General features: G+C 44.5%; 1 protein-coding gene across 4 annotated transcripts in view; it reads left to right on the forward strand.

The window, feature by feature from the left end:
• Nucleotides 1-3,723: 3,723 nt before the first annotated feature.
• LOC140122287 (cysteinyl leukotriene receptor 2-like) overlaps nt 3,724-27,694 on the forward strand; it is a 28,702-nt gene continuing 4,731 nt past the window's right edge. Inside the window, exons 1-2 of one of the 4 annotated variants that reach the window (XM_072142982.1) lie at nt 3,724-3,803; nt 21,030-21,099. The gene's annotated coding sequence lies outside the window, so the exon portion shown is untranslated. Of the gene's footprint in view, nt 3,804-3,827; nt 3,986-21,029; nt 21,100-27,694 lie in introns of those variants that run through there. The other 3 variants (XM_072142981.1, XM_072142985.1, XM_072142984.1) reach the window with 3 other exon arrangements.

A 27,694-nucleotide genomic window follows, 5' to 3' on the forward strand; every position in this document is an offset into this window, starting at 1 on the left:
CTGCCAGCCCCCAGTTTAAAAAAAATAACATACTCACCTTTGGGTGGTTCCGATGCTTGTCGCAACTCCGGTCACCGTGACTCCTCTCCTGTCTTCTGTAACAGCCGGCAGGCTGGCGCACACCGTGATGCGGCTGATGATGATGTCATAGTATGTACCGGCCGGGGACCGGAGCATCGTGGAGAAGACAGAAGAGGAGCTGCACCAAGCATCGGGGAACCATGCCAAGTACTGGGGGATCCAGAAGGTGAGTATGTAACTTTATTTTTTTTAATTGACTCGTGTATAAGCCTAGGTGAAGTTTTTTAGCACATTTTTTGTGCTGGAAAACTCGGCCTATACACGAGTATATATGTGTATGTGTGAGCAAAACCATATCAATTATGCAATACTTACTGCATCCTATTGACAATGTCCATCCTTGAATAACAGATCAGGTGAATAATAGGTTCTATACAGAATATTTAATTGTATTAACCTAAATTATTATTTTCAGATACAAGCCTAACACAACTGTAAATGTTGTCCAAGTATTTCTCATCTTAGCCCTCTATACAGTGGGTACGGAAAGTATTCAGACCCCTTTAAATTTTTCACTCTTTGTTTTATGACAACCAATTAGTAAAATCAAAAAAGGTATTGTTTGCTCATTAATGTACACTCTGCATCCCATCTTGACAGAAAAAAACAGAAATATAGATATTTTTGCTAATTAATTAAAAAAGAGAAACTGAAATATCACATGGCCATAAGTATTCAGACTCCCTGCTCAGAAAGTAGAAGCACCTACTGAGCTTGTACAGTCATGAGTCTTCCTGGTAATGATGCAACAAGTTTTTCACACCTGGATTTGGGGATTCTCTGCCATTCTTCCTTGAAGATCTGCTCCAGCTTCTTCAGGTTGGATGTGAACGTTATTGGGCGCCATTTTGAAGTTTCTCCAAAGATGCTAAATTGGGTTTAGGTCAGAGCTCTGGATGGGCCAGCCAGGAATAGTCACAGAGTTGGTCTGAAGCCACTGCTTTGTTATTGTATCTGTGTTTAGGGTCATTGTGTTGTTGGAAGGTGAACCTTCGACCCAGCCTGAGGTCCAGAGCACTCTGGAAGAGGTTTTCATCCAGGATCTCCGTACTTGACCGCATTCATCATTTCTTCAATTGTAACCTGTCATCCTGCCCCTGCAGCTAAAAACTCCCCCATAGCATGATGCTGCCACCACCATGTGTCCCTGCTGGGATTGTATTTGGCAAATGATTCCTGCATCAAAGTGCAAAACACAGAGGCCCAAATTTATCAAAACTAGTGCAGCCTTGTGACTGTGCAGGGTGCACCAGATTATTGAATACTGGCGTGCGGTCTCGAATAATCTGGCGCACCCTGCACTGCTTGGGAAGTGTGCATCATTTTTCTTTTTGGTACACTGTTTTCATGCTTCAGGATTGTGGTGCAGACACTATGTGCAGAAAACAGGCACAGCCAGAATAATAGATCTGGGCCAGAGACAAAGTCAAGACTGCATTAACACAAAAGAATAGTCTCCAGGGCTGGATCACAACAAGGCAGTTCAGAATCGCAAGGCAGAAACGTAGTCTATATACATGCAGAAAGTCAAAACACCAGAATACTAGAGAAACACAGGATCACTAATCTATAGTCAGCACTGAACTTGTTGTGAGCAGATGATTTATTTGAAGCCAGCAATAAATCTCCTCCACAAAAATGATTGGAGAAGAGCTCAGTCACAGCAAATTAACTATTTATGAACTGGAGCAAAGCTGCTGTAGATGAAGGTTGTAGTGCAATAAAATCCAAACAGCCAGCAAGCCTAAGCACGTGTTCACACTGCACTGAAAACGTACTGAGACATATCACAGTCAGGATGATACTGACACAGATGTTACACATTAAATATTTTTTCTGAATTCTATTTGTAATACCCCCCACAAGATTTCCATATCATCCCAATATTGATTTCCTCATTCACATATGCTTTCATGACAAATACAGAAAGAAACAAGTTCTGAGTGACTAAGATGTATTAGGTGTGGTACTGCAACAGAAATAGACTGCATAGAAAGAGCGGTGTGAACACATCTTCCTCGAGTGGAAGAAGAGTTGATCTCTACAATGTATATCATTTTGCAGCAGGACTAAGCTTATGGAGTTCTAAATGTATTTTAACTTGAGAAGTTTTTATGAAGGTTCTTCTTTTTGTCTCTGCCAACTGTGTGGTTTCTACTACCTTGGCTCAGCCGAGTTTCTGGGCTTAAATTTAGTGTTCAGACCTTTGTTCTATCTACAGAGATCCAGCTGTCTAAGGATCTTTTTGGTAGTTGCTGAACTGCACAGGATGTCCATGATTCCTCCCCAATGGATGGCTGTAACAGGTACTGCATATGCATCTAAAGAGCCTATGGAAAGCATGAATCTCACAGAAATCAACTAGACCAATGGGCAACTACCACCATAGAACCTTCTTCATTCATCATTATAAACCAGGGACACTTACTTATAGATCCAGCACTGTGACTGCAGTAATCTTCTTAAATTTGTTATTCATCGCCTCTTTCCTTCTAAAATCAACTTTTTGATAATTATGCTAATGAGCCAGAAAAGCTCTGGGGGTGTAACCAGAGCACCTCAGTGCTGCAGATTCACAGGCTGTAACAAGGAGCACTTCTTCTTCCCTCTGTGTGCTGAAACATCCTCGGCTGTAGTGAGATTGCATCAGGGAGAAGGAGGGGGAAGTGCTGTAGAGATATTGTAAAAACCTGTGAATCTGCAGCACGGAGGGAATCCAGTATCATTTCCAGAACTCTGCAGGCTCATTAGCATCATTGTAAAAGTTGATTTTAGAAGAGAGGAGACCATGGATAACACATATACGAAAATTACGACAGTGATGGTGCCTGGATCTATGAGTAAGTGCCACTGGTTTATCATGATGGGTTTTGATGATAGATTTCCTTTGAAGAGAATCAGTCACCCTTAAATACGGCACTAGGAGCTGCTTACTAAATTTAGCTGCTCCTAGTGCTACAACAGTCCCAGTGTTACACTGCTAACGTTATCGGAAATCTCTGCCGCGATGTACACTAGAAACGCTGGACTGCTCTCAAAGTGGTCTGGCGTATTCATGAGGGGGCAGGATTAGGGGTGGTGACTGCTGCATGACGCGCGGAAGTCACCGCAGGCCTATGGAGTGGGCGGGGCAGTACGTGGAAGAGGCAGCATCTCGGACCGCCCCCTCACGAATACACCTAGTTTACATTGTGGCAGTGTCTGCTAGTGTTATTGGAGGTTTACTTTCGTAAGCAGCTCTTGGTTCTCTTTAAGTTATGTTAACCAGCGCTACATCTGGATTCCAGTGTCATATTCACCCTCAGTGTGTAGTTCCCAGCCAACAAACACGACAGTGTTGCAAGTGCTTCTAAGCACACTATTACCAGATGACTAGATATGCTTGTCATTTGATATCGCCACATTATTATCTTAAGGTCTAGTCTTTGCTAAAATGTGAGTTTGAGAGAAGGCACATCAGACATTCCCCAAATATCTACACTGCTGAGAGAAAAACCGAGTACTCGTCTTTCCTGTAGTTTTCACAGCAGTGAAGGCTTACCCATCCTATAAATAGTGTTTTCATTGCTGGAATTCATCATTTCCTTTTTGGAAATACTTTATGGGAGGGGAATGGTGGCCCTCTTAATGTATAGAATCTGCTTAGTTTTTATCTTTCCACTTCTCACAGCGTCTAGAAGAGTTATCTCACTTACAGGGTCTGTTCTGCTTCTTGGGCTTGAGTAAGTAACTCTGACAAAAACACAGAGAACTTCCCCTTTTGTTTCTGCTTTTGTTTTCTCTTGAGTATTACTGACGTCAAAACTCTTGGTAAGTTTATTTCTGTATTCGGGTGGAAAGTTTTCTGTATAAACACGGATGGTTTAAAGGGGGCATTGACATTTGTAAGAGGACACATTAGCAAGTAAGTCACTTTTTACTTTTCCCAGCAATTATTAGTTGAAGTTATTACCTTTAGTAGCACATGTATTACTAATACTAACACTTTTAGTACTAATGAATGGCTTACATAAATTTGCATCATCAACATTTTGTCAGCTCACTCTGTGCTGGAGAAATCCTTACACTATGTAATACAATATTTTTCTAAAATAACGTAATAATATACTTGGATATATTCTAAGTATGTACAATGTTTGTAAGGCGGATCTTTCAACATCTGCTTCGATGTAAACTCTTTGCATTCAGAAATAGATCAATCCGCTGATTCCAGTGCAGTTGTCATATTTCTCTAGTCTCATCCTCAGCAATATTTAGCCACAGACTTTTATGAATGAAACCTATTCACATCCTCCATTGTTCTACAGAGGTATCATTTTTCAAATCTATAAACACAAATGTGATCCTACCACTTTCTTTTTGTCTCATATGTAGAGAAGTCTGTGTCAAATCAAAGGGGTTTCTACTTGCAGCAAACAATTGATATTGTTTTTATAATGCAAAGTTTTTCAGTTTTCCAATATTCGTTCTGTATCAATTCCTTACAGTTTTCCATATCTCTACTTGCTGTCCTCATATAGAAAGCTTTTATGTTTACTTCCAGTGAATAGAAATCTTCCCATGGTCTTGTGATGGACAGGCAGGTGCACAAGCCATTAATATCACACTGCTCTCATTACTCCCTGTGATAGTAACAGCCCATGCACCTGTGCGTCCATCACAAGATCATGGGAAGATTTCTATCCACTGGAAGTAAACTGGAAGCTTTATATAGAATGACAGCAAGCAGACATCTAGAAAACTGTGAGGAGTTGATACAGAAACTATATGGAAAATATTATCACTTTTCCTTACACAAACAATATCAATTATTTGCTGAAAGTGGGCAACTCCTTTAACCCCTTTCCACACCGTGACATAACTCTACGTCATAGGATGCAGGTAGTTCCAGCACCTTGTAGAGTTCCGTCATGGTGATCGCCCAGGCTCAGCTGTTTAACCCTATAGACAACATGGTTATAGTGACCGTGGCTTCTATAGGGCATTACTGGCACCCTCACTTTTTCATGTCCTACCCTGGGACAAAATAAAATAGTCAAATAAAGTTTAAACAAAAATGCAAATTAAAAAAAATATTAAAACAAAGAATAAGAATTCCCCTGATGCCCCATCCCATATAAAAATCAAATACAACATAAAAAAGTGAAAATCGCCAATAAAAACAATACATATTCGGGCACATTTACTCACTAAGGTCGTGCGTCCGAGTTCCTGCAGATGTCGCTGCTGCGCCGAGGTCCGCCGGAGTTCAACTTCTTCTTCCTGATCTTGGCTACACAATTCGTTTTTTAAATTCCGCGGTTTTCCCAAATCCCTCGGGTTGTCCGACGGCAACGCACCTAGATTTCTGTTGCGTGAAAGCCGGCGCCGATACACCAAAATCCGATTGCGTGCACCAAAACCCCGGGGCAATTCGGCGCAAAACGGAAATATTCAGGAAACCCAACGAAAGTGCGATGTTCGGACCCTTAGTAAATGAGCCCCAATGTGTATCACCACATCCGTAACAACCCGTACAATAAAATATAAATGAGGTTTTGCTATAATAGTGATGGACCATAGAATAAAGATAACACATTATTTTTATGATACAGTGAATGGCAAGGTGGCTATGAAATAAATTTTGTGTCCCTTGATGAGCCTAAATTAAGGAGTAACATGGCATATCAGGACATGCTCCACCTACTCTCCTGAGATTTCATCATGTACCTTCCTGGATCTATTAGTAAGTGCCCCTGGTTTATCATGATGGATTAAGATGGTAAAATTCCCTTAATGTAGGTGTTTCAGTCTATTATTCTGCCCATGTAGATGCAGGGTCAGACTGCTCTTTGTGCTATTTTGCTACTAGAAGTTACTAAAATACATCAAACCCATTGTAGCAGTATTCAATAGCAGTGCACTATGTTGGTCAAAAAATCAATGTAAATTAACTAGAGATGAGCGAACATGCTCGTCCGAGCTTGATGCTCGGTCGAGCATTAGGGTACTCGAAACTGCTCGTTACTCGGACGAATACTTCGCCCGCTCGAGAAAATGGCAGCTCCCGCCGTTTTGCTTTTTGGCGGCCAGAAACAGAGCCAATCACAAGCCAGGAGACTCTGCACTCCACCCAGCATGACGTGGTACCCTTACACGTCGATAGCAGTGGTTGGCTGGCCAGATCAGGTGACCCTGGGATAGACTAGCCGCTGGCCGCGCTGCTCGGATCATTCTGTCTCTGGATGCCGCTAGGGAGAGAGCTGCTGCTGGTCAGGGAAAGCGTTAGGGTGTTCTATTAGCTTACTGTTAGGCAGGAGTGATTCTCAAAGAACCCAACAGCCCTTCTTAGGGCTACAATAACGTTCTACTTTTTTTATTTTAATTTGCATCTTTTACCATTTTGTGAGGAATTAGCAGGGGGACTTGCTACCGTTGTGTTTAGCTCTTAGTGGCACACATATCCATAGCAAAGACCGAAGTGGGAAAATTCAGTAGGGGTTGGATTTCTATTAGGCAATAACTCAGTGTCATCTCATCTGGCATAGTAGTGTGCTTCCTTTGATACTTGGCTAGAAAATAGCCATAGGAGAATACAAACAGCTTCTTGAAGCCTACAGTAGCGTTCTATATATTTGATTTCTGGTTGATCTGCTGGTGGCTGTAGTTTCTGCAGTGCATGTACTTGCCAATTCTGAGCAATTTGTAGTGAGACTTGCGACCGCTGTGTTCTGCGCTTAGTGGCGCACATATCCATAGCAAAGGCCGAAGTGGCAAAATTCAGTAGGGGTTGGATTTCTATTAGGCAATAACTCAGTGTCATCTCATCTGGCATAGTAGTGTGCTTCCTTTGATACTTGGCTAGAAAATAGCCATAGGAGAATACAAACAGCTTCTTGAAGCCTACAGTAGCGTTCTATATATTTGATTTCTGGTTGATCTGCTGGTGGCTGTAGTTTCTGCAGTGCATGTACTTGCCAATTCTGAGCAATTTGTAGTGAGACTTGCGACCGCTGTGTTCTGCGCTTAGTGGCGCACATATCCATAGCAAAGGCCGAAGTGGCAAAATTCAGTAGGGGTTGGATTTCTATTAGGCAATAACTCAGTGTCATCTCATCTGGCATAGTAGTGTGCTTCCTTTGATACTTGGCTAGAAAATAGCCATAGGAGAATACAAACAGCTTCTTGAAGCCTACAGTAGCGTTCTATATATTTGATTTCTGGTTGATCTGCTGGTGGCTGTAGTTTCTGCAGTGCATGTACTTGCCAATTCTGAGCAATTTGTAGTGAGACTTGCGACCGCTGTGTTCTGCGCTTAGTGGCGCACATATCCATAGCAAAGGCCGAAGTGGCAAAATTCAGTAGGGGTTGGATTTCTATTAGGCAATAACTCAGTGTCATCTCATCTGGCATAGTAGTGTGCTTCCTTTGATACTTGGCTAGAAAATAGCCATAGGAGAATACAAACAGCTTCTTGAAGCCTACAGTAGCGTTCTATATATTTGATTTCTGGTTGATCTGCTGGTGGCTGTAGTTTCTGCAGTGCATGTACTTGCCAATTCTGAGCAATTTGTAGTGAGACTTGCGACCGCTGTGTTCTGCGCTTAGTGGCGCACATATCCATAGCAAAGGCCGAAGTGGCAAAATTCAGTAGGGGTTGGATTTCTATTAGGCAATAACTCAGTGTCATCTCATCTGGCATAGTAGTGTGCTTCCTTTGATACTTGGCTAGAAAATAGCCATAGGAGAATACAAACAGCTTTTTGAAGCCTACAGTAGCGTTCTATATATTTGATTTCTGGTTGATCTGCTGGTGGCTGTAGTTTCTGCAGTGCATGTACTTGCCAATTCTGAGCAATTTGTAGTGAGACTTGCGACCGCTGTGTTCTGCGCTTAGTGGCGCACATATCCATAGCAAAGGCCGAAGTGGCAAAATTCAGTAGGGGTTGGATTTCTATTAGGCAATAACTCAGTGTCATCTCATCTGGCATAGTAGTGTGCTTCCTTTGATACTTGGCTAGAAAATAGCCATAGGAGAATACAAACAGCTTCTTGAAGCCTACAGTAGCGTTCTATATATTTGATTTCTGGTTGATCTGCTGGTGGCTGTAGTTTCTGCAGTGCATGTACTTGCCAATTCTGAGCAATTTGTAGTGAGACTTGCGACCGCTGTGTTCTGCGCTTAGTGGCGCACATATCCATAGCAAAGGCCGAAGTGGCAAAATTCAGTAGGGGTTGGATTTCTATTAGGCAATAACTCAGTGTCATCTCATCTGGCATAGTAGTGTGCTTCCTTTGATACTTGGCTAGAAAATAGCCATAGGAGAATACAAACAGCTTCTTGAAGCCTACAGTAGCGTTCTATATATTTGATTTCTGGTTGATCTGCTGGTGGCTGTAGTTTCTGCAGTGCATGTACTTGCCAATTCTGAGCAATTTGTAGTGAGACTTGCGACCGCTGTGTTCTGCGCTTAGTGGCGCACATATCCATAGCAAAGGCCGAAGTGGCAAAATTCAGTAGGGGTTGGATTTCTATTAGGCAATAACTCAGTGTCATCTCATCTGGCATAGTAGTGTGCTTCCTTTGATACTTGGCTAGAAAATAGCCATAGGAGAATACAAACAGCTTCTTGAAGCCTACAGTAGCGTTCTATATATTTGATTTCTGGTTGATCTGCTGGTGGCTGTAGTTTCTGCAGTGCATGTACTTGCCAATTCTGAGCAATTTGTAGTGAGACTTGCGACCGCTGTGTTCTGCGCTTAGTGGCGCACATATCCATAGCAAAGGCCGAAGTGGCAAAATTCAGTAGGGGTTGGATTTCTATTAGGCAATAACTCAGTGTCATCTCATCTGGCATAGTAGTGTGCTTCCTTTGATACTTGGCTAGAAAATAGCCAGAGGAGAATACAAACAGCTTCTTGAAGCCTACAGTAGCGTTCTATATATTTGATTTCTGGTTGATCTGCTGGTGGCTGTAGTTTCTGCAGTGCATGTACTTGCCAATTCTGAGCAATTTGTAGTGAGACTTGCGACCGCTGTGTTCTGCGCTTAGTGGCGCACATATCCATAGCAAAGGCCGAAGTGGCAAAATTCAGTAGGGGTTGGATTTCTATTAGGCAATAACTCAGTGTCATCTCATCTGGCATAGTAGTGTGCTTCCTTTGATACTTGGCTAGAAAATAGCCATAGCAATAGGATAGGATTGTTTGGTTTTAAAAACTCAAAAAAAAACAAAAAACACAAAAAAAAAAAAAAAAACACAAAAAAACACCAAAAAAAACAAAAAGAAGTAAAAAAAAAAAAAAAGTTATAACTCTCATTTTAAAAATGTTTAACCCGAGGGCTAGGGGTAGAGGACGAGGGCGGGGACGTGGGCGTCCAACTACTGCAGGGGTCAGAGGCCGTGGTCCTGGGCGGGGTGAGACACCACCTGCTGATGAGGGAGCAGGGGAACGCCGCAGAGCTACACTCCCTAGGTTCATGTCTGAAGTTACTGGGACTCGTGGTAGAGCACTGTTGAGGCCAGAACAGTGCGAACAGGTGATGTCGTGGATTGCTGACAATGCTTCGAGCAATTTGTCCACCACCAGTCAGTCTTCCACGCAGTCCACCCATGTCACCGAAATCCCCACTCCTCCAGCTCCTGCACCTCAGCCTCCTCCCCCCCAGTCTGCCCCCTCCCAGGAAAATTTGGCATTTGAACCGGCATACTCTGAGGAACTGTTTTCTGGACCCTTCCCACAGTCACAAACCACTTGTCCGGTTGCTGCTGAGCAATTTTCCGATGCCCAGGTTTTCCACCAGTCACAGTCTGTGGGTGATGATGACCTTCTTGACGTAGTGGAAGTGTGTAAAGAGGTGTCCGACGATGAGGAGACACGGTTGTCAGACAGTGGGGAAGTTGTTGTCAGGGCAGGAAGTCCGAGGGGGGAGCAGACTGAGGGATCGGAGGATGATGAGGTGACAGACCCAAGCTGGGTTGAGAGGCCGGGTGAACACAGTGCTTCTGAGACGGAGGAGAGTCCTCGACCTGAACAGGTTGGAAGAGGCAGTGGTGGGGCCAGACGGAGAGGCAGGGCCAGAGCTGGTGCATCAGCGCCACTGTCAACTAGTGAAGCTCCCGTGGTGAGGGCTCTTGTGGCGAGGGCTAGATCTTCAGAAGTGTGGAGGTTCTTTAAGGAAACACCGGATGACCGACGGACTGTGGTGTGCAACATTTGCCAAACCAGGCTCAGCAGGGGTTCCACCACTACTAGCTTAACTACCACCAGTATGCGCAGGCATATGAATGCTAAGCACCCCACTCAGTGGCAACAAGCCCGTTCACCTCCGGCCGTGCACACCACTGCTCCTTCCCCTGTGTCAGCTGCTAGTCAGCCCCCTGCCCAGGACCCTGGCACAAAAACCCCATCGTCGCCTCCACGATCCTCCACAGCATCCACCAGCGTTCAGCTCTCCATACCCCAGACGCTGGAGCGGAAACGCAAATATAGTGCAACCCACCCGCACGCCCAAGCCCTTAATGTGCACATCTCCAGATTGCTTAGCCTGGAGATGCTGCCCTATAGGCTAGTAGAGACCGAGGCCTTTCGCAACCTCATGGCGGCGGCCGCCCCTCGGTATTCGGTCCCCAGCCGCCACTACTTTTCCCGATGTGCCGTCCCAGCCCTGCACCAGCACGTGTCAGACAACATCATCCGTGCCCTGACCAACGCCGTTTCTGACAAGGTCCACCTGACCACGGACACGTGGACGAGTGCTGCCGGGCAGGGCCACTATATATCGCTGACGGCACATTGGGTTAACTTGGTGGAGGCTGGGACCGAGTCTGACCCTGGGGCTGCTCATATACTGCCGACGCCGAGGATTGCGGGGCCTACCTCGGTCCAGGTGTTTCAGGCCTACTATGCCTCCTCCTCCTCCCACCCCTCCTCCACCTCCTCCTCCGAACTACCATCCGTGGGCACGGCGCCATCAGTCGGTAGCTCTAGGCACAGCAGCAGTGCCGTCGCTAAGCGACAGCAGGCGGTGCTCAAACTGCTGAGCCTAGGCGACAAAAGGCACACCGCCCAAGAGCTATTACAGGGCATCACGGCGCAGACTGATCTGTGGCTGGCACCGCTGAACCTCAAGCCGGGAATGGTTGTGTGTGACAACGGCCGTAACCTGGTGGCGGCTCTGCAACTCGGCAGACTGACACATGTGCCATGCCTGGCCCATGTGTTAAATCTGATAGTGCAGCGTTTCCTCAAGACATACCCCAATCTGTCTGATTTGCTCACGAAGGTGCGCCGCATCTGTGCGCATTTCAGGAAGTCCAGCCCAGATGCTGCCACTCTCAGGGCAGCGCAGCGCCGCCTCCAACTGCCCGCTCACCGACTGTTGTGCGACGTGCCCACGAGGTGGAATTCAACACTGACCATGTTATCCAGAGTTTACCAGCAGCGCAGAGCGATTGTAGACTGCCAGATGTCAACTTCCACCAGAACTGGTAGTCAGGTCAGTCAGCTTCCTCAAGTCTACAATGAGGAGTGGACGTGGATGTCTGATATCTGTCAGGTGCTGAGTAACTTTGAGGAGTCAACACAGATGGTCAGTGGCGATGCCGCCATCATCAGCCTCACCATCCCGCTGCTTGGCCTGTTGAAAAACTCTCTGGTCAGCATGAAGTCGGAAGCTTTGCGCTCGTCACAAGAGACGGGGGAAGAATATTCCCTTGTTGATAGCCAAAGCACCCTGAGGTCTGTTTCTCAGCGCATATCGGAGGAGGTGGAGGTGGAGGAGGATGAGGAGGAAGAGGAGGAGAATGTTGGCGAGACACAAGAGGGGACCATTGTTGAGTCCTTCACTGTTCAGCGTGTATGGGCAGAAGAAGAGGAGTTGGAGGAGTTGGAGGAGGAGGAAATGGACAGTCAGGCCAGTGAGGGGAGTGAATTCTTACGCGTTGGTACTCTGGCGCATATGGCAGATTTCATGCTAGGCTGCCTATCCCGTGACCCTCGCGTTCAAAGAATTTATTCCAGCACCGATTACTGGGTGTTCACTCTCCTGGACCCACGGTACAAGCAAAATCTTCCCACTCTCATCCCTGGAGAGGAAAGGAGTGTGAGAATGCATGAATACCAGCAGGCCCTGGTGCACAAGCTGAAACAGTATTTCCCTTCTGACAGCGCTAGCGGCAGAGTGCGTAGTTCTGCGGGACAAGTAGCGAGGGAGAGTAGGCGAGCAGGCAGCTTGTCCAGCACTGGCAAGGGTACGCTTTACAAGGCTTTTGCCAGCTTTATGTCACCCCAGCAAGACACTGTCACCTGTCCCCAGTCTCGGCAGAGTAGGGCTGATCTTTACAGAAAGATGGTGAGGGAGTACGTAGCTGACCATACCATCGTCCTAAATGATCACACAGCTCCCTACAACTACTGGGTTTCAAAGCTGGACATGTGGCACGAACTGGCGCTGTACGCCTTGGAGGTTCTTGCCTGCCCTGCCGCTAGCGTCTTGTCCGAGCGGGTTTTCAGTGCAGCTGGTGGCATCATCACCGATAAGCGTACACGCCTGTCGACTGACAGCGCTGACAGGCTGACGCTTATTAAAATGAATAAAGGCTGGATTTCTCAGAATTTCCAATCTCCACCAGGTGAAGGAAGCTCAACCTGAATAATTGATCCACTCCTCCTCCTCCTCCTCATTTTCCTCCTTCTCCTCCTCTTTGTACAGTAAAGCAGAGGAAAATGGCTATTTTTTGACAGGGCCCACTGGCTCTTGCTATAGTACTTCATGCATTTAATTTTTCTGGAGGGCCACCTACCCGGTCCTCTGTTTGAAACAATTTTTGTGAGTGCCACATACAGGCACTCAATCTATTCCATTTTTCTGGAGGGCCACCTACCCGGTCCTCTGTTTTAAAAAATTTTTGGGACTGCCACATACAGGCACTCAATCTATTCCATTTTACTGCAGGGCCACCTACCTGCTCCTCTGGTTTGAACAATTTTTGGGACTGCCACATACAGGCACTCAATCTATTCCATTTTACTGGAGGGCCACCTACCTGCTCCTCTGGTTTGAAACATTTTTGGGACTGCCACATACAGGCACTCAATCTATTCCATTTTACTGCAGGGCCACCTACCTGCTCCTCTGGTTTGAACAATTTTTGGGACTGCCACATACAGGCACTCAATCTATTCCATTTTACTGCAGGGCCACCTACCTGCTCCTCTGGTTTGAACAATTTTTGGGACTGCCACATACAGGCACTCAATCTATTCCATTTTACTGGAGGGCCACCTACCTGCTCCTCTGGTTTGAAACATTTTTGGGACTGCCACATACAGGCACTCAATCTATCCCATTTTACTGGAGGGCCACCTACCTGCTCCTCTGGTTTGAAAAATGTTTGGGACTGCCACATACAGGCACTATCCAAATTAAATTGTCTCCATAGCAGCCTCCACACGTTGTCTCCATTGCTACCTCCAAAAGTCGTCCATATAGCTGCCTCCATACATCGTCCCTTTATCAAACGAGGTGTGTCAGGCAGAAATTTGGGTTGTTTTCATGGATTCCACATCAAAGTTGTTAACTTTGTCGCCACCCTGCTGTGTTATCCACAAAATATACTGGCAAACTTTTACCATTTAGGGATATTATTTCAGCGCTTCTTGCGCATCTGTTTACATTCCCCTCACCCGGCATATCCTAAACTTATAAGAACGCTACTACACTTGATCTTATACAAAAGGTTCTTAGAAGTGCTGTTTGGGGAGTAGCCTAGAGACAGGGGCTTGGATTGGCGAAAGCTCGCCTGGCAGCGGAACGCCAGCTCCATGCGCATCATGCGCTTCTTGCGCATCTGTTTACATTCCCCTCACCCGCCATATCCTAAACTTATAAGAACGCTACTACACTTGATCTTATACAAAAGGTTCTTAGAAGTGCTGTTTGGGGAGTAGCCTATAGACAGGGGCTTGGATTGGCGAAAGCTCGCCTGGCAGCGGAGCGCCAGCTCCATGCCAAGATCCAACTAACATAGTTTTAACTGCAGCACCTTTAATCTACTACTAGTTCACTGCCTCCATACATGGTCCCCTTATCAAACGAGCTGTGTCAGGCAGAATTTTGGGTTGTTTTCATGGCTTCCATGTTAACTTTGTCGCCACCCTACTGTGTAATCCACAAAATATACTGGCAAACTTTTATCATGTACCGATATTATTTGAGCGCTTCTTGCTCACCTCCTTTGGTTCCTCTCTGCCACCCATTGGTTTGAAGCCTGAGTCCATTTAGGGTATGTCGCCATGACACTCTCTAGCCTGCTGCCGCTGCCTCTGCATGCCGTCCCCTATAGTGTCAGGGTCAATTATTGGATGTTTTAGATGCTATCTAGCTTCATTCTGTCACTCTGTCATGGCCATGCTGTTGCCCATAATTTTGGCATAATGGTGCGATTATGCAGCCTCAGAGGCATCCATGCATGCTGCCCCTGCTGTTTCCTGTCCATTTCCGTGGTGTTTCCATCCTTTTCTGAGGTTCCCAGGTGTTTGGCCAAGCTTCCCTGTGCAGAGCCTTGGTCCCCTTGAAAAATGCTCGAGTCTCCCATTGACTTCAATGGGGTTCGTTATTCGAGACGAGCACTCGAGCATCGGGAAAAGTTCGTCTCGAATAACGAGTACCCGAGCATTTTAGTGTTCGCTCATCTCTAAAATTAACCAATTAAATTCAATACTATATGATAACTGGACCTTTCCAGGAAAGAAAACAGGTAAAGAAGGATACCTCTGTTTTAGAACATACCCAGTGGCCTGTGTATATCTATTAGGTCATCATATTAATCGTAATTCATTTCAAGGGGTTTTCCCATTTTAGCAAATTAAAGTTTATTCATTTTTAATGAGAAGTTCAACTTCCTATTAACATTTCGTGGACAGTTATTTTAAAAAACGCAATAAAGAACAGGCAGCAGCCGATAGAACCCAGACAGATTGTCCCACATTCATCAAAAACAGTGCTGACTGTACTAGGTGCAGTTTGCCTGTGTATAGTGCAGAGGGTGCTAGATTCATGAATTGTGGCACACGTTCTTCAGAAATCTAGCTATTAAAACTTCTGGGATCATGTTATAGAGAAAGAGGAGCTCAGCGGATGAATATATTTTGTTTTGTTAGGGAAGATTCATTATGACTATGTATAATGATTCCAATGTATACTCTATCTATAGTCAGGAGTTCAGTGGGTTGTCCTATTCAGTGGCTGAGAACTAATCACCCATCGGACAGCTAAGACCAGAATGATCAGTGATCTCAACACATCAACACATTTATATATATTATACATAATTGCATATAATAATAAAACTATATAAGAACATTACTCTATTCAACCTCTCCTGTTCTATAATGTCCTTCTGGAAGCTCGGGCTCTGGGGCACATTTACTTACCCGGTCCTTGTGCGATCCTTGATCTGGACTGTCCGACTAGGATGAACTCTGCCGCGATTCATGAAGATCGTGCGCCTGATACCCTGCATGTGTCGCTTCTGCAATCAGGTGCGCCGGAGTTCACCTTCTTCCTCCCGGTGCATGTAAGTGCATTTGATGCAACATAAATTTAAATGTTAAATCCCGCGTGTAGTCTGAATCTGTCGGATCGTCCATCGGCCCGCCCCCCCCCGATTTGTGACGTGTGAAAGCCAGCGCAATTCGGACACAATCCGATCGCATGTGACACAATCCCCAGCGCGTTCCCTGAAAAGTCTGGAAACCCGACGAAAATGCGCCCGAGGGACCTTTAGTAAATAAGCCCCTCTATGTCCATCTTGATAAAATACTTTCTAAATTTTCAGATTTTTTTCTCAACCAACTCTTCGTGATTTCATTTTACCGTCAGTGACATTTCATGATTTAGGCCTGTAAAAATGAACAAGAATTACCGGCAGCTATTAAAAAGGATAAACAAAAACTGTAAGAATATTCCTATTTTTTTTTTACTATACAATGATTGTATATCATCCCTTGTGTTTTAAAGTGGTTGTGTCGAGCCTGATTGTTATCGCCTATCCACCGGAAAGTGGATTATAATCTGATTAGTGGGGGTCTGACTGCCAGGACCGTCATCACTCATGAAAATAGGGATCCGATTTCCATTAGTGGCTAGAGCCTCTGGTCGAGCATCCGTCTTGTGGCTCCATTGGATTTTATGGGAATGTCGGAAATAGCTGAACATAGCGCTCGTCTATCTCTGCAATCTCATAGACCGTGAATTCCTATTCTTTATCAATCTTTTTTGTAGTACAACCAGCTACATTGACATGAGGATTAGAAAAAGAAGAAGTATCCAAATATATCCATTCATAGAAGTAGGAAGCACTTGTGGATGTTGCAATTATTGTGCAACAATTATTATAACCTAGGAACTAATATATAGAAAAATAAACCCGCCCTAGATACAGCGCTTTGAATGCTTCTTGACATGGAGGATAAGACTTTTCTGCTCTCTGTACACTTTACCGATATTGTAAGATTCTGTAAGTCACAAGATTGGACATCTGCTGGGAGTGGTTATCCAGGGCATCTGTGCAAAGTGGAAGGGAGTTGTGTCTGTTCTTTATAGATTATACAGGGCATTACTAGGAAACAGGCACTCCCATAAACCGCAGTGAGATGAATTACAAAACTGAAGTTCACTGCCTAAATTACAGATCAGCTGTCACTGCCCACATGTCTAAATAAATGTGACTTTACTGTACCTGACTGCTTATACAATTTAATTGTAAATTTACAAAAAAATCCACCAAAAGTTTTTTCACCTAATAGGTAAGTTAAAGGAAATTTACCATCAGAATGAAGCATGATAAACCAGGGATGCTTACTCCGTGGCACCGTGACCGTGGTAATATTCTTCAATCTGGCCTCTATCCTTCTAAAATCAACTTTTAAAATTATGCTAATGATCCAGATGGGCCCTGGAGGTGTTAAAAGAGCACGTCCATACTGCAGCTTTGCAGGATATTACACTGTGCAAGAACACTCCAACTATGTGCTGAAACCTCCTCTGCTGCAAAATGACATCCGGGAGAGAGGAAGTGCTGAACTGACAGGGGGAAGGGGAGACATTGGCTCTGTTAACACCCCTTGAGCCCTTCTGGCTCATTACTGATTAATTACTTAATTAACAAATAATTGTTAAGAAGGCCATGGATAACAATAATAAGATGATTACCACAGTTGTGGTGTCTTGATCTATGAGTAAGTGCCCCTGGTTTATCATGATGGGTTTTGATGTAAGATTTCCTCTGCATTACTTTTGTTGCATCATAAATGCCCAAAATAGAAATTTGTGGCCTTTTTTGACTTATTACCATTATGAAAAGTGAATGCAAAGGTCAACATGTTTTCAAAGGCAACAAAAATTGTTACAATCTCAATCTAGAAGGGTCAAGAAGCAATATTTCCCTATCCCATCCTAAAAAACATATTTGCATATTTCCCAGAATCCTCCACTGAAGCAGCAATGGGTGTAAGTCTCCACACACCTGCAGAGGAGGCCTTTAATAACTCCTTTAATGACTCCAGAGGGTGCTGCCACACGTCGCATTCTTGGACCACTTTTGAACTGTTTTTAAACGGACTGAAAACAGGCAGGTTTTTGTAACCTTACCATGGATGGTTTGGCTGGTGTTAATCTGTTTCACAGGTGCCTACACTGCTAGAAATGAAGATAAACTGGTTCAAAGCAGCCAAACGCATGGTAAACATTCAAAACAGACATAAACGGACTGAAAACGCTTGCTTTAAAACGGTCCAAGAACGTGACGGGTGGAGTCTTCTTACATCCCCGGCCTAGAAGTGGGTGGCTCAGATAACTAATTTTTCAGTGTGCGACAGTTGATAAATTTGGCACAGAATGTTGCATAACAAACCCTTATCCAAAATAACAGTTAATGTCCTACTAAAAACTTTTCAATATTCTCAACAAAAAAGTATAGGGATTTATTTCAAGAAGTCTTGAAATAATGGTCTAAACCAGGAGTCGGGAACCTATGGCTCGGGAGCCAGATATGGCTCTTTTGATGGCCGCATATGGCTCGCAGACAGGGCTCCTATCCAGGGGCAGACTGGCAATAGCTGACTAGTCAGGGGCTGGTCTGGGACTGGTGGGGTCAGTGAAAAAATTAAAAACCATGTACTCACCTTTCCGACGCTCCCCCGCAGCTCCACTACTTGATGCAGTCCAGCCGGCAAGCGGCTGACGTCAAAGACTGTAAAGCGCCGGTGAACACGGAGCTATCCCCACCGACCGGACTGCTTCAAGTAGCAGAGCTGCGGGAGAGTGTCGGAAAGGTGAGTACATGTTTTATATTTGTATGTACTGGGGTGGAGGACTGGCTGGCTGGATGTATACAGGGGGGGGGTGGCTCTATACAAAGGAGGGGCTGGCTGTATACTGGGGGGGGGGGGCAGAATGGCTGTATACAGGGGAGGTGTTGGCTGGCTGTATACGGGGGGATGGCTGGATGTATACGGGGGAGGCTGGCTGGCTGTATACAGGGGGCTGGCTGGCTATATACTGAGGGGCACTCTGGCTATATACTGGGGGGCTGGTTATATACTAGGTAGGGGCTGTCCGGCTATATACTAGGGAGGGGCTGTTTGGCTACATGCTGGAGGGCTGTCTGGCTACATATAGGGGGCCTGTCTACATGCTGAGTGGTCTGGCTTGCAATATAATGGGGAGGGGCATACAGTCTATAAACCGGGGGGCTGGCTATACACTTTTACTGGTGGGCTGACTCGCTATATACTGTATAAATATATTGTACGGCTCTTGCAGAATTATATTTTAAAATGTGACGCTTATGAGTCTCTCAGCCAAAAAGGTTCCTGACCCCTGGTCTAAACTAAACTAACAGTTGGCTTAAAAAGAGGAAATTGTCTAATTTATGGCAAGATGTGCCTAATCTATCACACAGCTGGGGCTACTGGTGTGAATCTGACGCCTATTGTGTTGAATCTAATTGATGCACAGCATTGGTAGATGTGGTGTAAGTCAATGTTCTCACAGATTAACTTCCCTTTTTGTGTTTATGTCTGCTTGACCCCGTAACAAAAAAGATCCATATGATGAAATATTCCCCGACAGGATGGTGTAATAGCCTGCAGAGCCTGCACAGCTAACTCCACTCATACTGTACATGCTGCATACTCCACTCATACTGTACATGCTGCATACTCCACTCATACTGTACATGCTGCATACTCCACTCATACTGTATATGCTGTATACTCCACTCATACTGTACATGCTGTATACTCCACTCATGCTGTATATGTTGTATACTCCACTCATACTGTACATGCTGCACACTCCACTCATACTGTACATGCTGCATACTCCACTCATACTGTACATGCTGTATACTCCACTCATGCTGTACATGCTGTATACTCTACTCATACTGTACATGCTGTATTTTCCACTCATACTGTATATACTGTATACTCCACTTATGCTGTACTTGCTGTATACTCCACTCATACTGTACATGTTGTATCCTCCACTCATACTGTACATGCTGTATACTCCACTCATACTGTGCATGCTATATACTCCACTCATACTGTACATGCTGTGTACTCCACTCATGCTGTACATGCTGTAACCTCCACTCATACTGTACATGTTGTATACTCCGCTCATACTGTACATGCTGTATACTCCACTCATACTGTACATGCTGTATACTCTGCTCATACTGTACATTCTGTATACTCCACTCTTACTGTACATGCTGTATACTCTGCTCATACTGTACATGCTGTATACTCCACTTATGCTGTACATGCTGTAACCTCCACTCATACTGTATATACTGTATCCTCCACTCATACTGTACATGCTGTATACTCCACTCATACTGTACATGCTGTATACTCCACTTATGCTGTACTTGCTGTATACTCCACTCATACTGTACATGCTGTATACTCCACTCATACTGTACATGCTGTAAACTCCACTCATACTGTACATGCTGTATACTCCACTTATGCTGTACATGCTGTATCCTCCACTCATACTGTACATGCTGTATACTCCACTCATACTGTACATGCTGTATACTCTTGCTCATACTGTACAGGCTGTATACTCCACTCATACTGTACATGCTGTATACTCCACTTATGCTGTACATGCTGTATCCTCCACTCATACTGTACATGCTGTATACTCCACTCATACTGTACATGCTGTATACTCTGCTCATACTGTACAGGCTGTATACTCCACTCATACTGTACATGCTGTATACTCCACTTATGCTGTACATGCTGTATCCTCCACTCATACTGTATATACTGTATACTCGACTCATACTGTACATGTTGTATACTCCACTCATACTGTACATGCTGTATACTCCACTCATACTGTACATGCTGTATACTCCACTTATGCTGTACTTGCTGTATACTCCACTCATACTGTACATGCTGTATACTCCACTTATGCTGTACTTGCTGTATACTCCACTCATACTGTACATGCTGTATACTCCACTCATGTTGTACATGCTGTATACTCTACTCATACTGTACATGCTGTATTTTCCACTCATACTGTATATACTGTATACTCCACTTATGCTGTACTTGCTGTATACTCCACTCATACTGTACATGCTGTATACTCCACTCATACAGTAAATGCTGTATACTCCACTAATGCTGTATATGCTGTATACTCCACTCCTGCTGGGCTTGCTGTATTTAACAACTCTCTTTATTACAGCCCTTTATAGGGTATTTTTTTACATGTTAAAAATTTGCTGTTTCTGCCCCTTGCACCATGTGCCATGTATTATAACTCTACATGTGCCATATGTAATGTATCTCTATGGTGTCCCTATATTCTAAACTAGGAGGGATTATTATTTGCAGTATACCTCATCTTTAAACTTCACTGTTTCCAGTTATATTTTCTCAGAGAAGAAATTTAAAGTATAAAGCAAAAGGAGAATTCCAAGGGAAAAGTACAAGAATGTAAGTATAAAAATGTCAGCATCATGTGAAAAGACTTGTGATGGATTTCTGTGAACAAATACGTCGGATTAGATAACTAAGGAAACATCTCTTTAATGATAACAATCGGCCCATTTTTCTCTCTGCTATCCCATCTCCCGTGGTACTGACTGATCATTCCCACTATGATGCTTCCTACATAGATTTCAGAATAATTAAAGGGACACTATCATCACCTGCTGCACCTCAACTAACAGCTTCATCAAGTTGGGGATGTTAAAATTTACCTTTTTCACTGTCATTCATCTGCGAAGATTCACTTTTTGTCAGAGATGAGTCACTTTTAGAGGCTGAAAGAGGATTGTCTCCCCAGATACCTTGGGCTCTATAGTACTTAGGACAGTAAAAATAAGATTGTTATTAGAGATGAGCAAACATACTCGTCCGAGCTTGATGCTCGTACGAGCATTAGCGTACTCGAAACTGCTCGTTGCTCGGACGAATACTTCGCCCGCTCGAGAAAATGGCATCTCCCGCCGTTTTGCTTTTTGGCGGCCAGAAACAGAGCCAATCACAAGCCAGGAGACTCTGCACTCCACCCAGCATGACGTGGTACCCTTACACGTCGATAGCAGTGGTTGGCTGGCCAGATCAGGTGACCCTGGGATAGACTAGCCGCTGCCTGCGCTGCTCGGATCATTCTGTGTCTGGATGCCGCTAGGGAGAGAGCTGCTGCTGGTCAGGGAAAGCGTTAGGGTGTTCTATTAGAATAGTGTTAGGCAGGAGTGATTCTAAAAGAACCCAACAGCCCTTCTTAGGGCTACAATAACGTTATACTTTTTTTTTTTTATTTGCAGCTAGTACCATATTGTGAGGAATTTGCAGGGGGACATGCTACCGTTGTGTTTAGCTCTTAGTGACACACATATCCACCTCAAACACCAAAGTGGGACAACTTATTAGGGGTTTGATTTCAATTAGGCACAGTCTGCCATTTATTTTTATTTTACGTTTATTTTTTCATAACTCAGCGTCATCTCATCTGGCATAGCAGTGTGCTTTCATACTTGGCTAGAAAATAGCCATAGGAGAATCCAAACGGCTTACTTACGCCTACAATAGCGTTATATATTTTATTTCTGGTTGAGCTGCTGGTGGCTGGCCTTGCTGTAGTGCATCTACTACCATATTGTGAGGAATTTGCAGGGAGACTTGCGACCGTTGTGTTTAGCGCTTAGTGACGCACATATCCATCGCAAAGACCGAAGTGGGACAATTTATTAGGGGTTGGATTTCAATTAGGCACAGTCTGCCATTTACTTTTTATTTTACGTTTATTTTTTCATAACTCAGCGTCATCTCATCTGGCATAGCAGGGTGCTTTCATAGTTGGCTAGAAAATAGCCATAGCAATAGGATAGCATCGTTTGGTTTTAAAAACTAAAAAACACAAAAAAAAAAAAAATTAAAGTTATAACTTTCATTTTCAAAATGTTTAACCCGAGGGCTAGGGGTAGAGGACGAGGGCGGGGACGAGGGCGGGGATGTGGGCGTCCAACTACTGCACAGGTCAGAGGCCGTGGTCCTGGGCGGGGTGAGACACCACCTGCTGATGAGGGAGCAGGGGAACGCCGCAGAGCTACACTCCCTAGGTTCATGTCTGAAGTTACTGGGACTCGTGGTAGAGCACTGTTGAGGCCAGAACAGTGCGAACAGGTGATGTCGTGGATTGCCGACAATGCTTCGAGCAATTTGTCCACCAGTCAGTCTTCCACGCAGTCCACCCATGTCACCGAAATCGGCACTCCTCCAGCTCCTGCACCTCAGCCTCTTCCCCCCCAGTCTGCCCCCTCCCAGGAAAATTTGGCATTTGAACCGGCATACTCTGAGGAACTGTTTTCTGGACCCTTCCCACAGTCACAAACCACTTGTCCGGTTGCTGCTGAGCAATTTTCCGATGCCCAGGTTTTCCACCAGTCGCAGTCTGTGGGTGATGATGACCTTCTTGACGTAGTGGAAGAAGTGTGTAAAGAGGTGTCCGACGATGAGGAGACACAGTTGTCAGACAGTGGTGAAGTTGTTGTCAGGGCAGGAACTTATAAGAACGCTACTACACTTAACTTGGTGGAGGCTGGGACCGAGTCTGACCCTGGGGCTGGTCATATACTGCCGACGCCGAGGATTGCGGGGCCTACCTCGGTCCAGGTCTCAAAGGCCTACTATACCTCCTCCTCCTCCCACCCCTCCTCCACCTCCTCCTCCTCCGAATTACCATCCGTGGGCATGGCGCCATCAGTCGGTAGCTCTAGGCACAGCAGCAGTGCCGTCGCTAAGCGACAGCAGGCGGTGCTCAAACTGCTGGGCCTAGGCGATAAAAGGCACACCGCCCAAGAGCTATTACAGGGCATTCCACATCAAACTTGTTAACTTTGTCGCCACCCTGCTGTGTAATCCACAAAATATACTGGCAAACTTTTATCATTTACCGATATTATTTCAGCGCTTCTTGCGCATCTGTTTACATTCCCCTCACCCGCCATATCCCAAACTTATAAGAACGCTACTACACTTGATCTTATACAAAAGGTTCTTAGAAGTGCTGTTTGGGGAGTAGCCTAGAGACAGGGGCTTGGATTGGCGAAAGCTCGCCTGGCAGCGGAGCGCCAGCTCCATCCCAAGATCCAACTAACATAGTTTTAACTGCAGCACCTTTAATCTACTACTAGTTCACTGCCTCCATACATGGTCCCCTTATCAAACGAGCTGTGTCAGGCAGAATTTTCAGGTGTTTCACCACATACATAGTGGAACTCGGCGCAATATAGATGCCCCATACTGTCGCTCTTAATCATGGAAGTCCTCTCCATGGCTGCCTCCAAATGTCGTCCCCTTATCAAACGAGCTGTGTCAGGCTCATTTTTGGGGTGTTTCACCACATACGTTATGGAACTTGGTCACTATGTCGCCACCATGCTGTGTTATCGACTAAATATACCGTCAACCTTTTGTTCACAGAGAAAATCATTTCAGCGCTTCTTGCTCACCTCCTTTGGTTCCTCTCTGCCACCCATTGGTTTGAAGCCTGAGTCCATTTAGGGTATGTCGCCATGACACTCTCTAGCCTGCCGCTGCTGCCGCTGCCTCTGCATGCCGTTCCCTATAGTGTCAGGGTCAATTATTGGATGTTTTAGATGCTATCTAGCTTCATTCTGTCACTCTGTCATGGCCATGCTGTTGCCCATAATTTTGGCATAATGGTGCGATTAAGCAGCCTCAGAGGCATCCATGCATGCTGCCCCTGCTGTTTCCTGTCCATTTCCGTGGTGTTTCCATCCTTTTCTGAGTTTTCCAGGTGTTTGGCCAAGCTTCCCTGTGCAGAGCCTTGGTCCCCTTGAAAAAAGCATCGGGAAAAGTTTGTCTCGAATAACGAGTACCCGAGCATTTTAGTGCTCGCTCATCTCTAATTGTTATCCCTCAAATTGTATCAGTCTCTATTTGCTCCTGAACTGGAGATGAAGGCAGTTAGAGACATACAGTGGGTAGGAAAGTATTTAGACCCATTTACATTTTTATTCATGTCCTTTGTTTCATTGCAGCCAGTTGTTATTTTTTTTGCTCATGAATGTACACTCTGCACCCCATCTAGAAGCACCTTTTGAGCTAGTACAGCCATGAGTCTTCTTGGGAATTACGCCATTTTCAAGTTTCCCCAGAGATGCTCAGTCGGGTTTAGTTCAGGGCTCTGGCTGGGCCCGTCAAGAATGGTCACAGACTTGTTCTAAAGCCACTGCTTTGTGATTTTAGCTGTTTGCTTGGGGTCATTGTTGGAAGGTGAACCTTCAGTCCAGAGAACTCTGGAAGAGGTGTTCATCCAGGATATCTCTGTACTTGGCCACATTCATCTTTCTTTCAATTGCAATCATTCATCTTGTCTCAGCATGGAGCTGCCACCACCATGTATCACTGATGAGATTGTATTTGGCAGGTGATGAGCAGGGCCTGGTTTTGTCCACACATACAACTTCGTATAAACACCACAAAATGTAATCTTTGTCCCATCAAACCAGAGAATCTAATTTCTCACAGTGTCATTTGTGTTTTGCAAACTGCATACGGCTTCTTGTATTAAGGCAAGGCCTCCATCTGTCTGTCCATCTCTGTCTTTCTGTTTGTTTGTCTCTCTGTCGGTCTCTCTCTTTCTGTCTGCCGCTCTCTGTCCCTATTTGTATCCATTTTAGCTTACACATAAGTGTCTTAAACTCAGTGCCTATAGTAACCAATCACAGCTCAGAGCTGATATAACAGTGACCTGTGGCAAAATAGAAACTGAGCTGTGATTGGTTGCTAACTGCCACAGCAGCAGACAATGGCTGCTGTATATGGTTGTTAATAGGTGGATTTTGGAAAGCGCAGGGTGAAAATTTAGACTCAAAAACTAGTCTATGATGTTCCCGGGTCACAGAGAGCAGCTGTGTAAAATTTGATTTTATGAATGTATTATACATAACCCGGGGACTGCTTGTACTAGATATGATTACCAAACTTTTATATAATATAGAGTCTAGGATATGTCTGAAGTGACGCTCCCCCTTAAGCCTCTAAAAGTTACTCATCATAGGTATAAAGGGACTCTTCTCACTGTATTTGCATGTGATTTTGGAGTACATTTCTCATAGGGCAAGTTTTAACATAATGGGGCATTGTTAGAAAGGATTTGTCACCTGTGGGAGCTGTTAGTTTAGTGATATAAAACCTGGTGCCTCTTCTATGCCAGGTTTTAATTGTATTATAACAAGTATTCACAGGAAACAACACTGACAAACTACTATGTCAAATAAAACAAATGTTCTTCTGTGTATGTTTATAATAAAGCCTGTTTTCTCATTATTCTCCTAGAGGGTCTTTGAAAGGTTTGTCTCCTTCTATAGGTCATATACTGTATAGGACATATAGACATCATCCAGGTGTCCCAGGGCTTGAAATTCATATAAGATCCAATCAGTGCAAAATGAATGATCATTCCTTTGTATAGAAGGTTGGAACTACTTTAAAAAGTGAATAATTTAAATAGGTTTTCTAAAACCTCAGCCCTTAAAGAGGACCTGTCACCTTTAAAAACTGCACAGATGCAGCAGTGTTAACCTCCGATAACGCTAATTAAAACTGCTGCGCTCTACACTACAAACGCCGGACCGCTCTCAAAGCGGTGTATTCATGAGGGGCGCTGCAGTCTGCAGTCACCCGCGGCAGTTTCCGATAACGCTAACAATGTAACACTGCTGCCTCTGTTTTAGCACTAGTGCAGTTTTTGAGGGTGACAGGTCCTCTTTAAAGGGGTGTTCCCATTTCAGCAAATAAATGTTATTGTTTGTATAATGAAAAGTTATACAATTTTCCAATATTTTCTGTAGCAATTCCTTTCGGTTTTCAGGTTGCTGTCATTCTATAGAAAGCTTAGTTAGTTTATATTCAGTGGACAGAAATCTGACCATGGTCACACAGGTGCACAGCTCATTATAACCCACAGCTCTGATTACTCTCTGTGACAGTGATGGCAAACCTTTTAGAGACTGAGCGCCCAAACTACAACCTAAAGCGACATATTTTTCACAAAGTGCCAAATGCCAATTTAAAATAACTTATTGCTCCCAGCTCTGTCACAGATTCGAACATATTGGTGTCCTGAAGACACCAATACAGTACAAAGATGGAGCAATGCGGATTATTATTGTAGCTTCCCTCTAAGGTCCCTCTAACAGGACGAATCACAGGCCCTGAGAAGGGGATTCAATGATAATCCAGCGCTGTCCCCTCCTCCTGTACGTCAAGTCACTTTAAAATAGTGCTGAACATGGCAAGTTCTGGGCTCCCTGTGACTGCAGGAGGAGGAGTCCTGAATGGTGACCTTTGTGCTGGGTGATGGCCTGGGTGCCCACAGAGAGGGCTCAGAGTGCCACCTCTGCCACCCGTGCCATAGGTTCGCCACCACTGCTCTATGATACTAATGAGCTCTGCACCTGTGTGACCATGGTCAGATTTCTGTCCACTGGAAATAAACCTACTAAGCTTTCTATCACAATGTTCCTTCTATAGATTTACTCTATGTAACCATTTTATATTGTATTATGTTTCATTATCTGTATGTAGACAAACATTAGACAGTTAATAGTTTATTTGCAGTATTTGTTTAAAATTGATTAAACCTATCTTTTCCATTTCTTTTCTGAATACATTTTGTGGAATACCATGCCTTCAACCTCCACTAGGGGGAGTTGTTTTCCTTACCATATGATGTTATATTATTGCGCTCATTTACTGTAAGAATAAGCTGTAACCTCCTCCTGGTGGTGGCTGCAGGAATCCATTTACCTTTCTGTACTAGAGATGTGAAAATGCAGTTTCAGAAGAGTAGATCTCTGCCTCCTACGAATATATATTAGAAAATTAGCTATTTTAAGACCTACTGTATAGTATTTAGCTATAAAAGGCTAAAAAGGGTGGCCGAGAAGGAATATATTTCATGAAACTCAAGTTTTAGGGTGCAAAATACTTTTATAGTTACTTTTACAGAAACTTTAATTTTAGATTTGTCTGAAGAGTGTACAGAAAGGAGAAG

Source organism: Engystomops pustulosus, chromosome 3 (genome assembly GCF_040894005.1).
Source record: "Engystomops pustulosus chromosome 3, aEngPut4.maternal, whole genome shotgun sequence".
NCBI classification, from domain to species: Eukaryota; Metazoa; Chordata; class Amphibia; order Anura; family Leptodactylidae; genus Engystomops; species Engystomops pustulosus.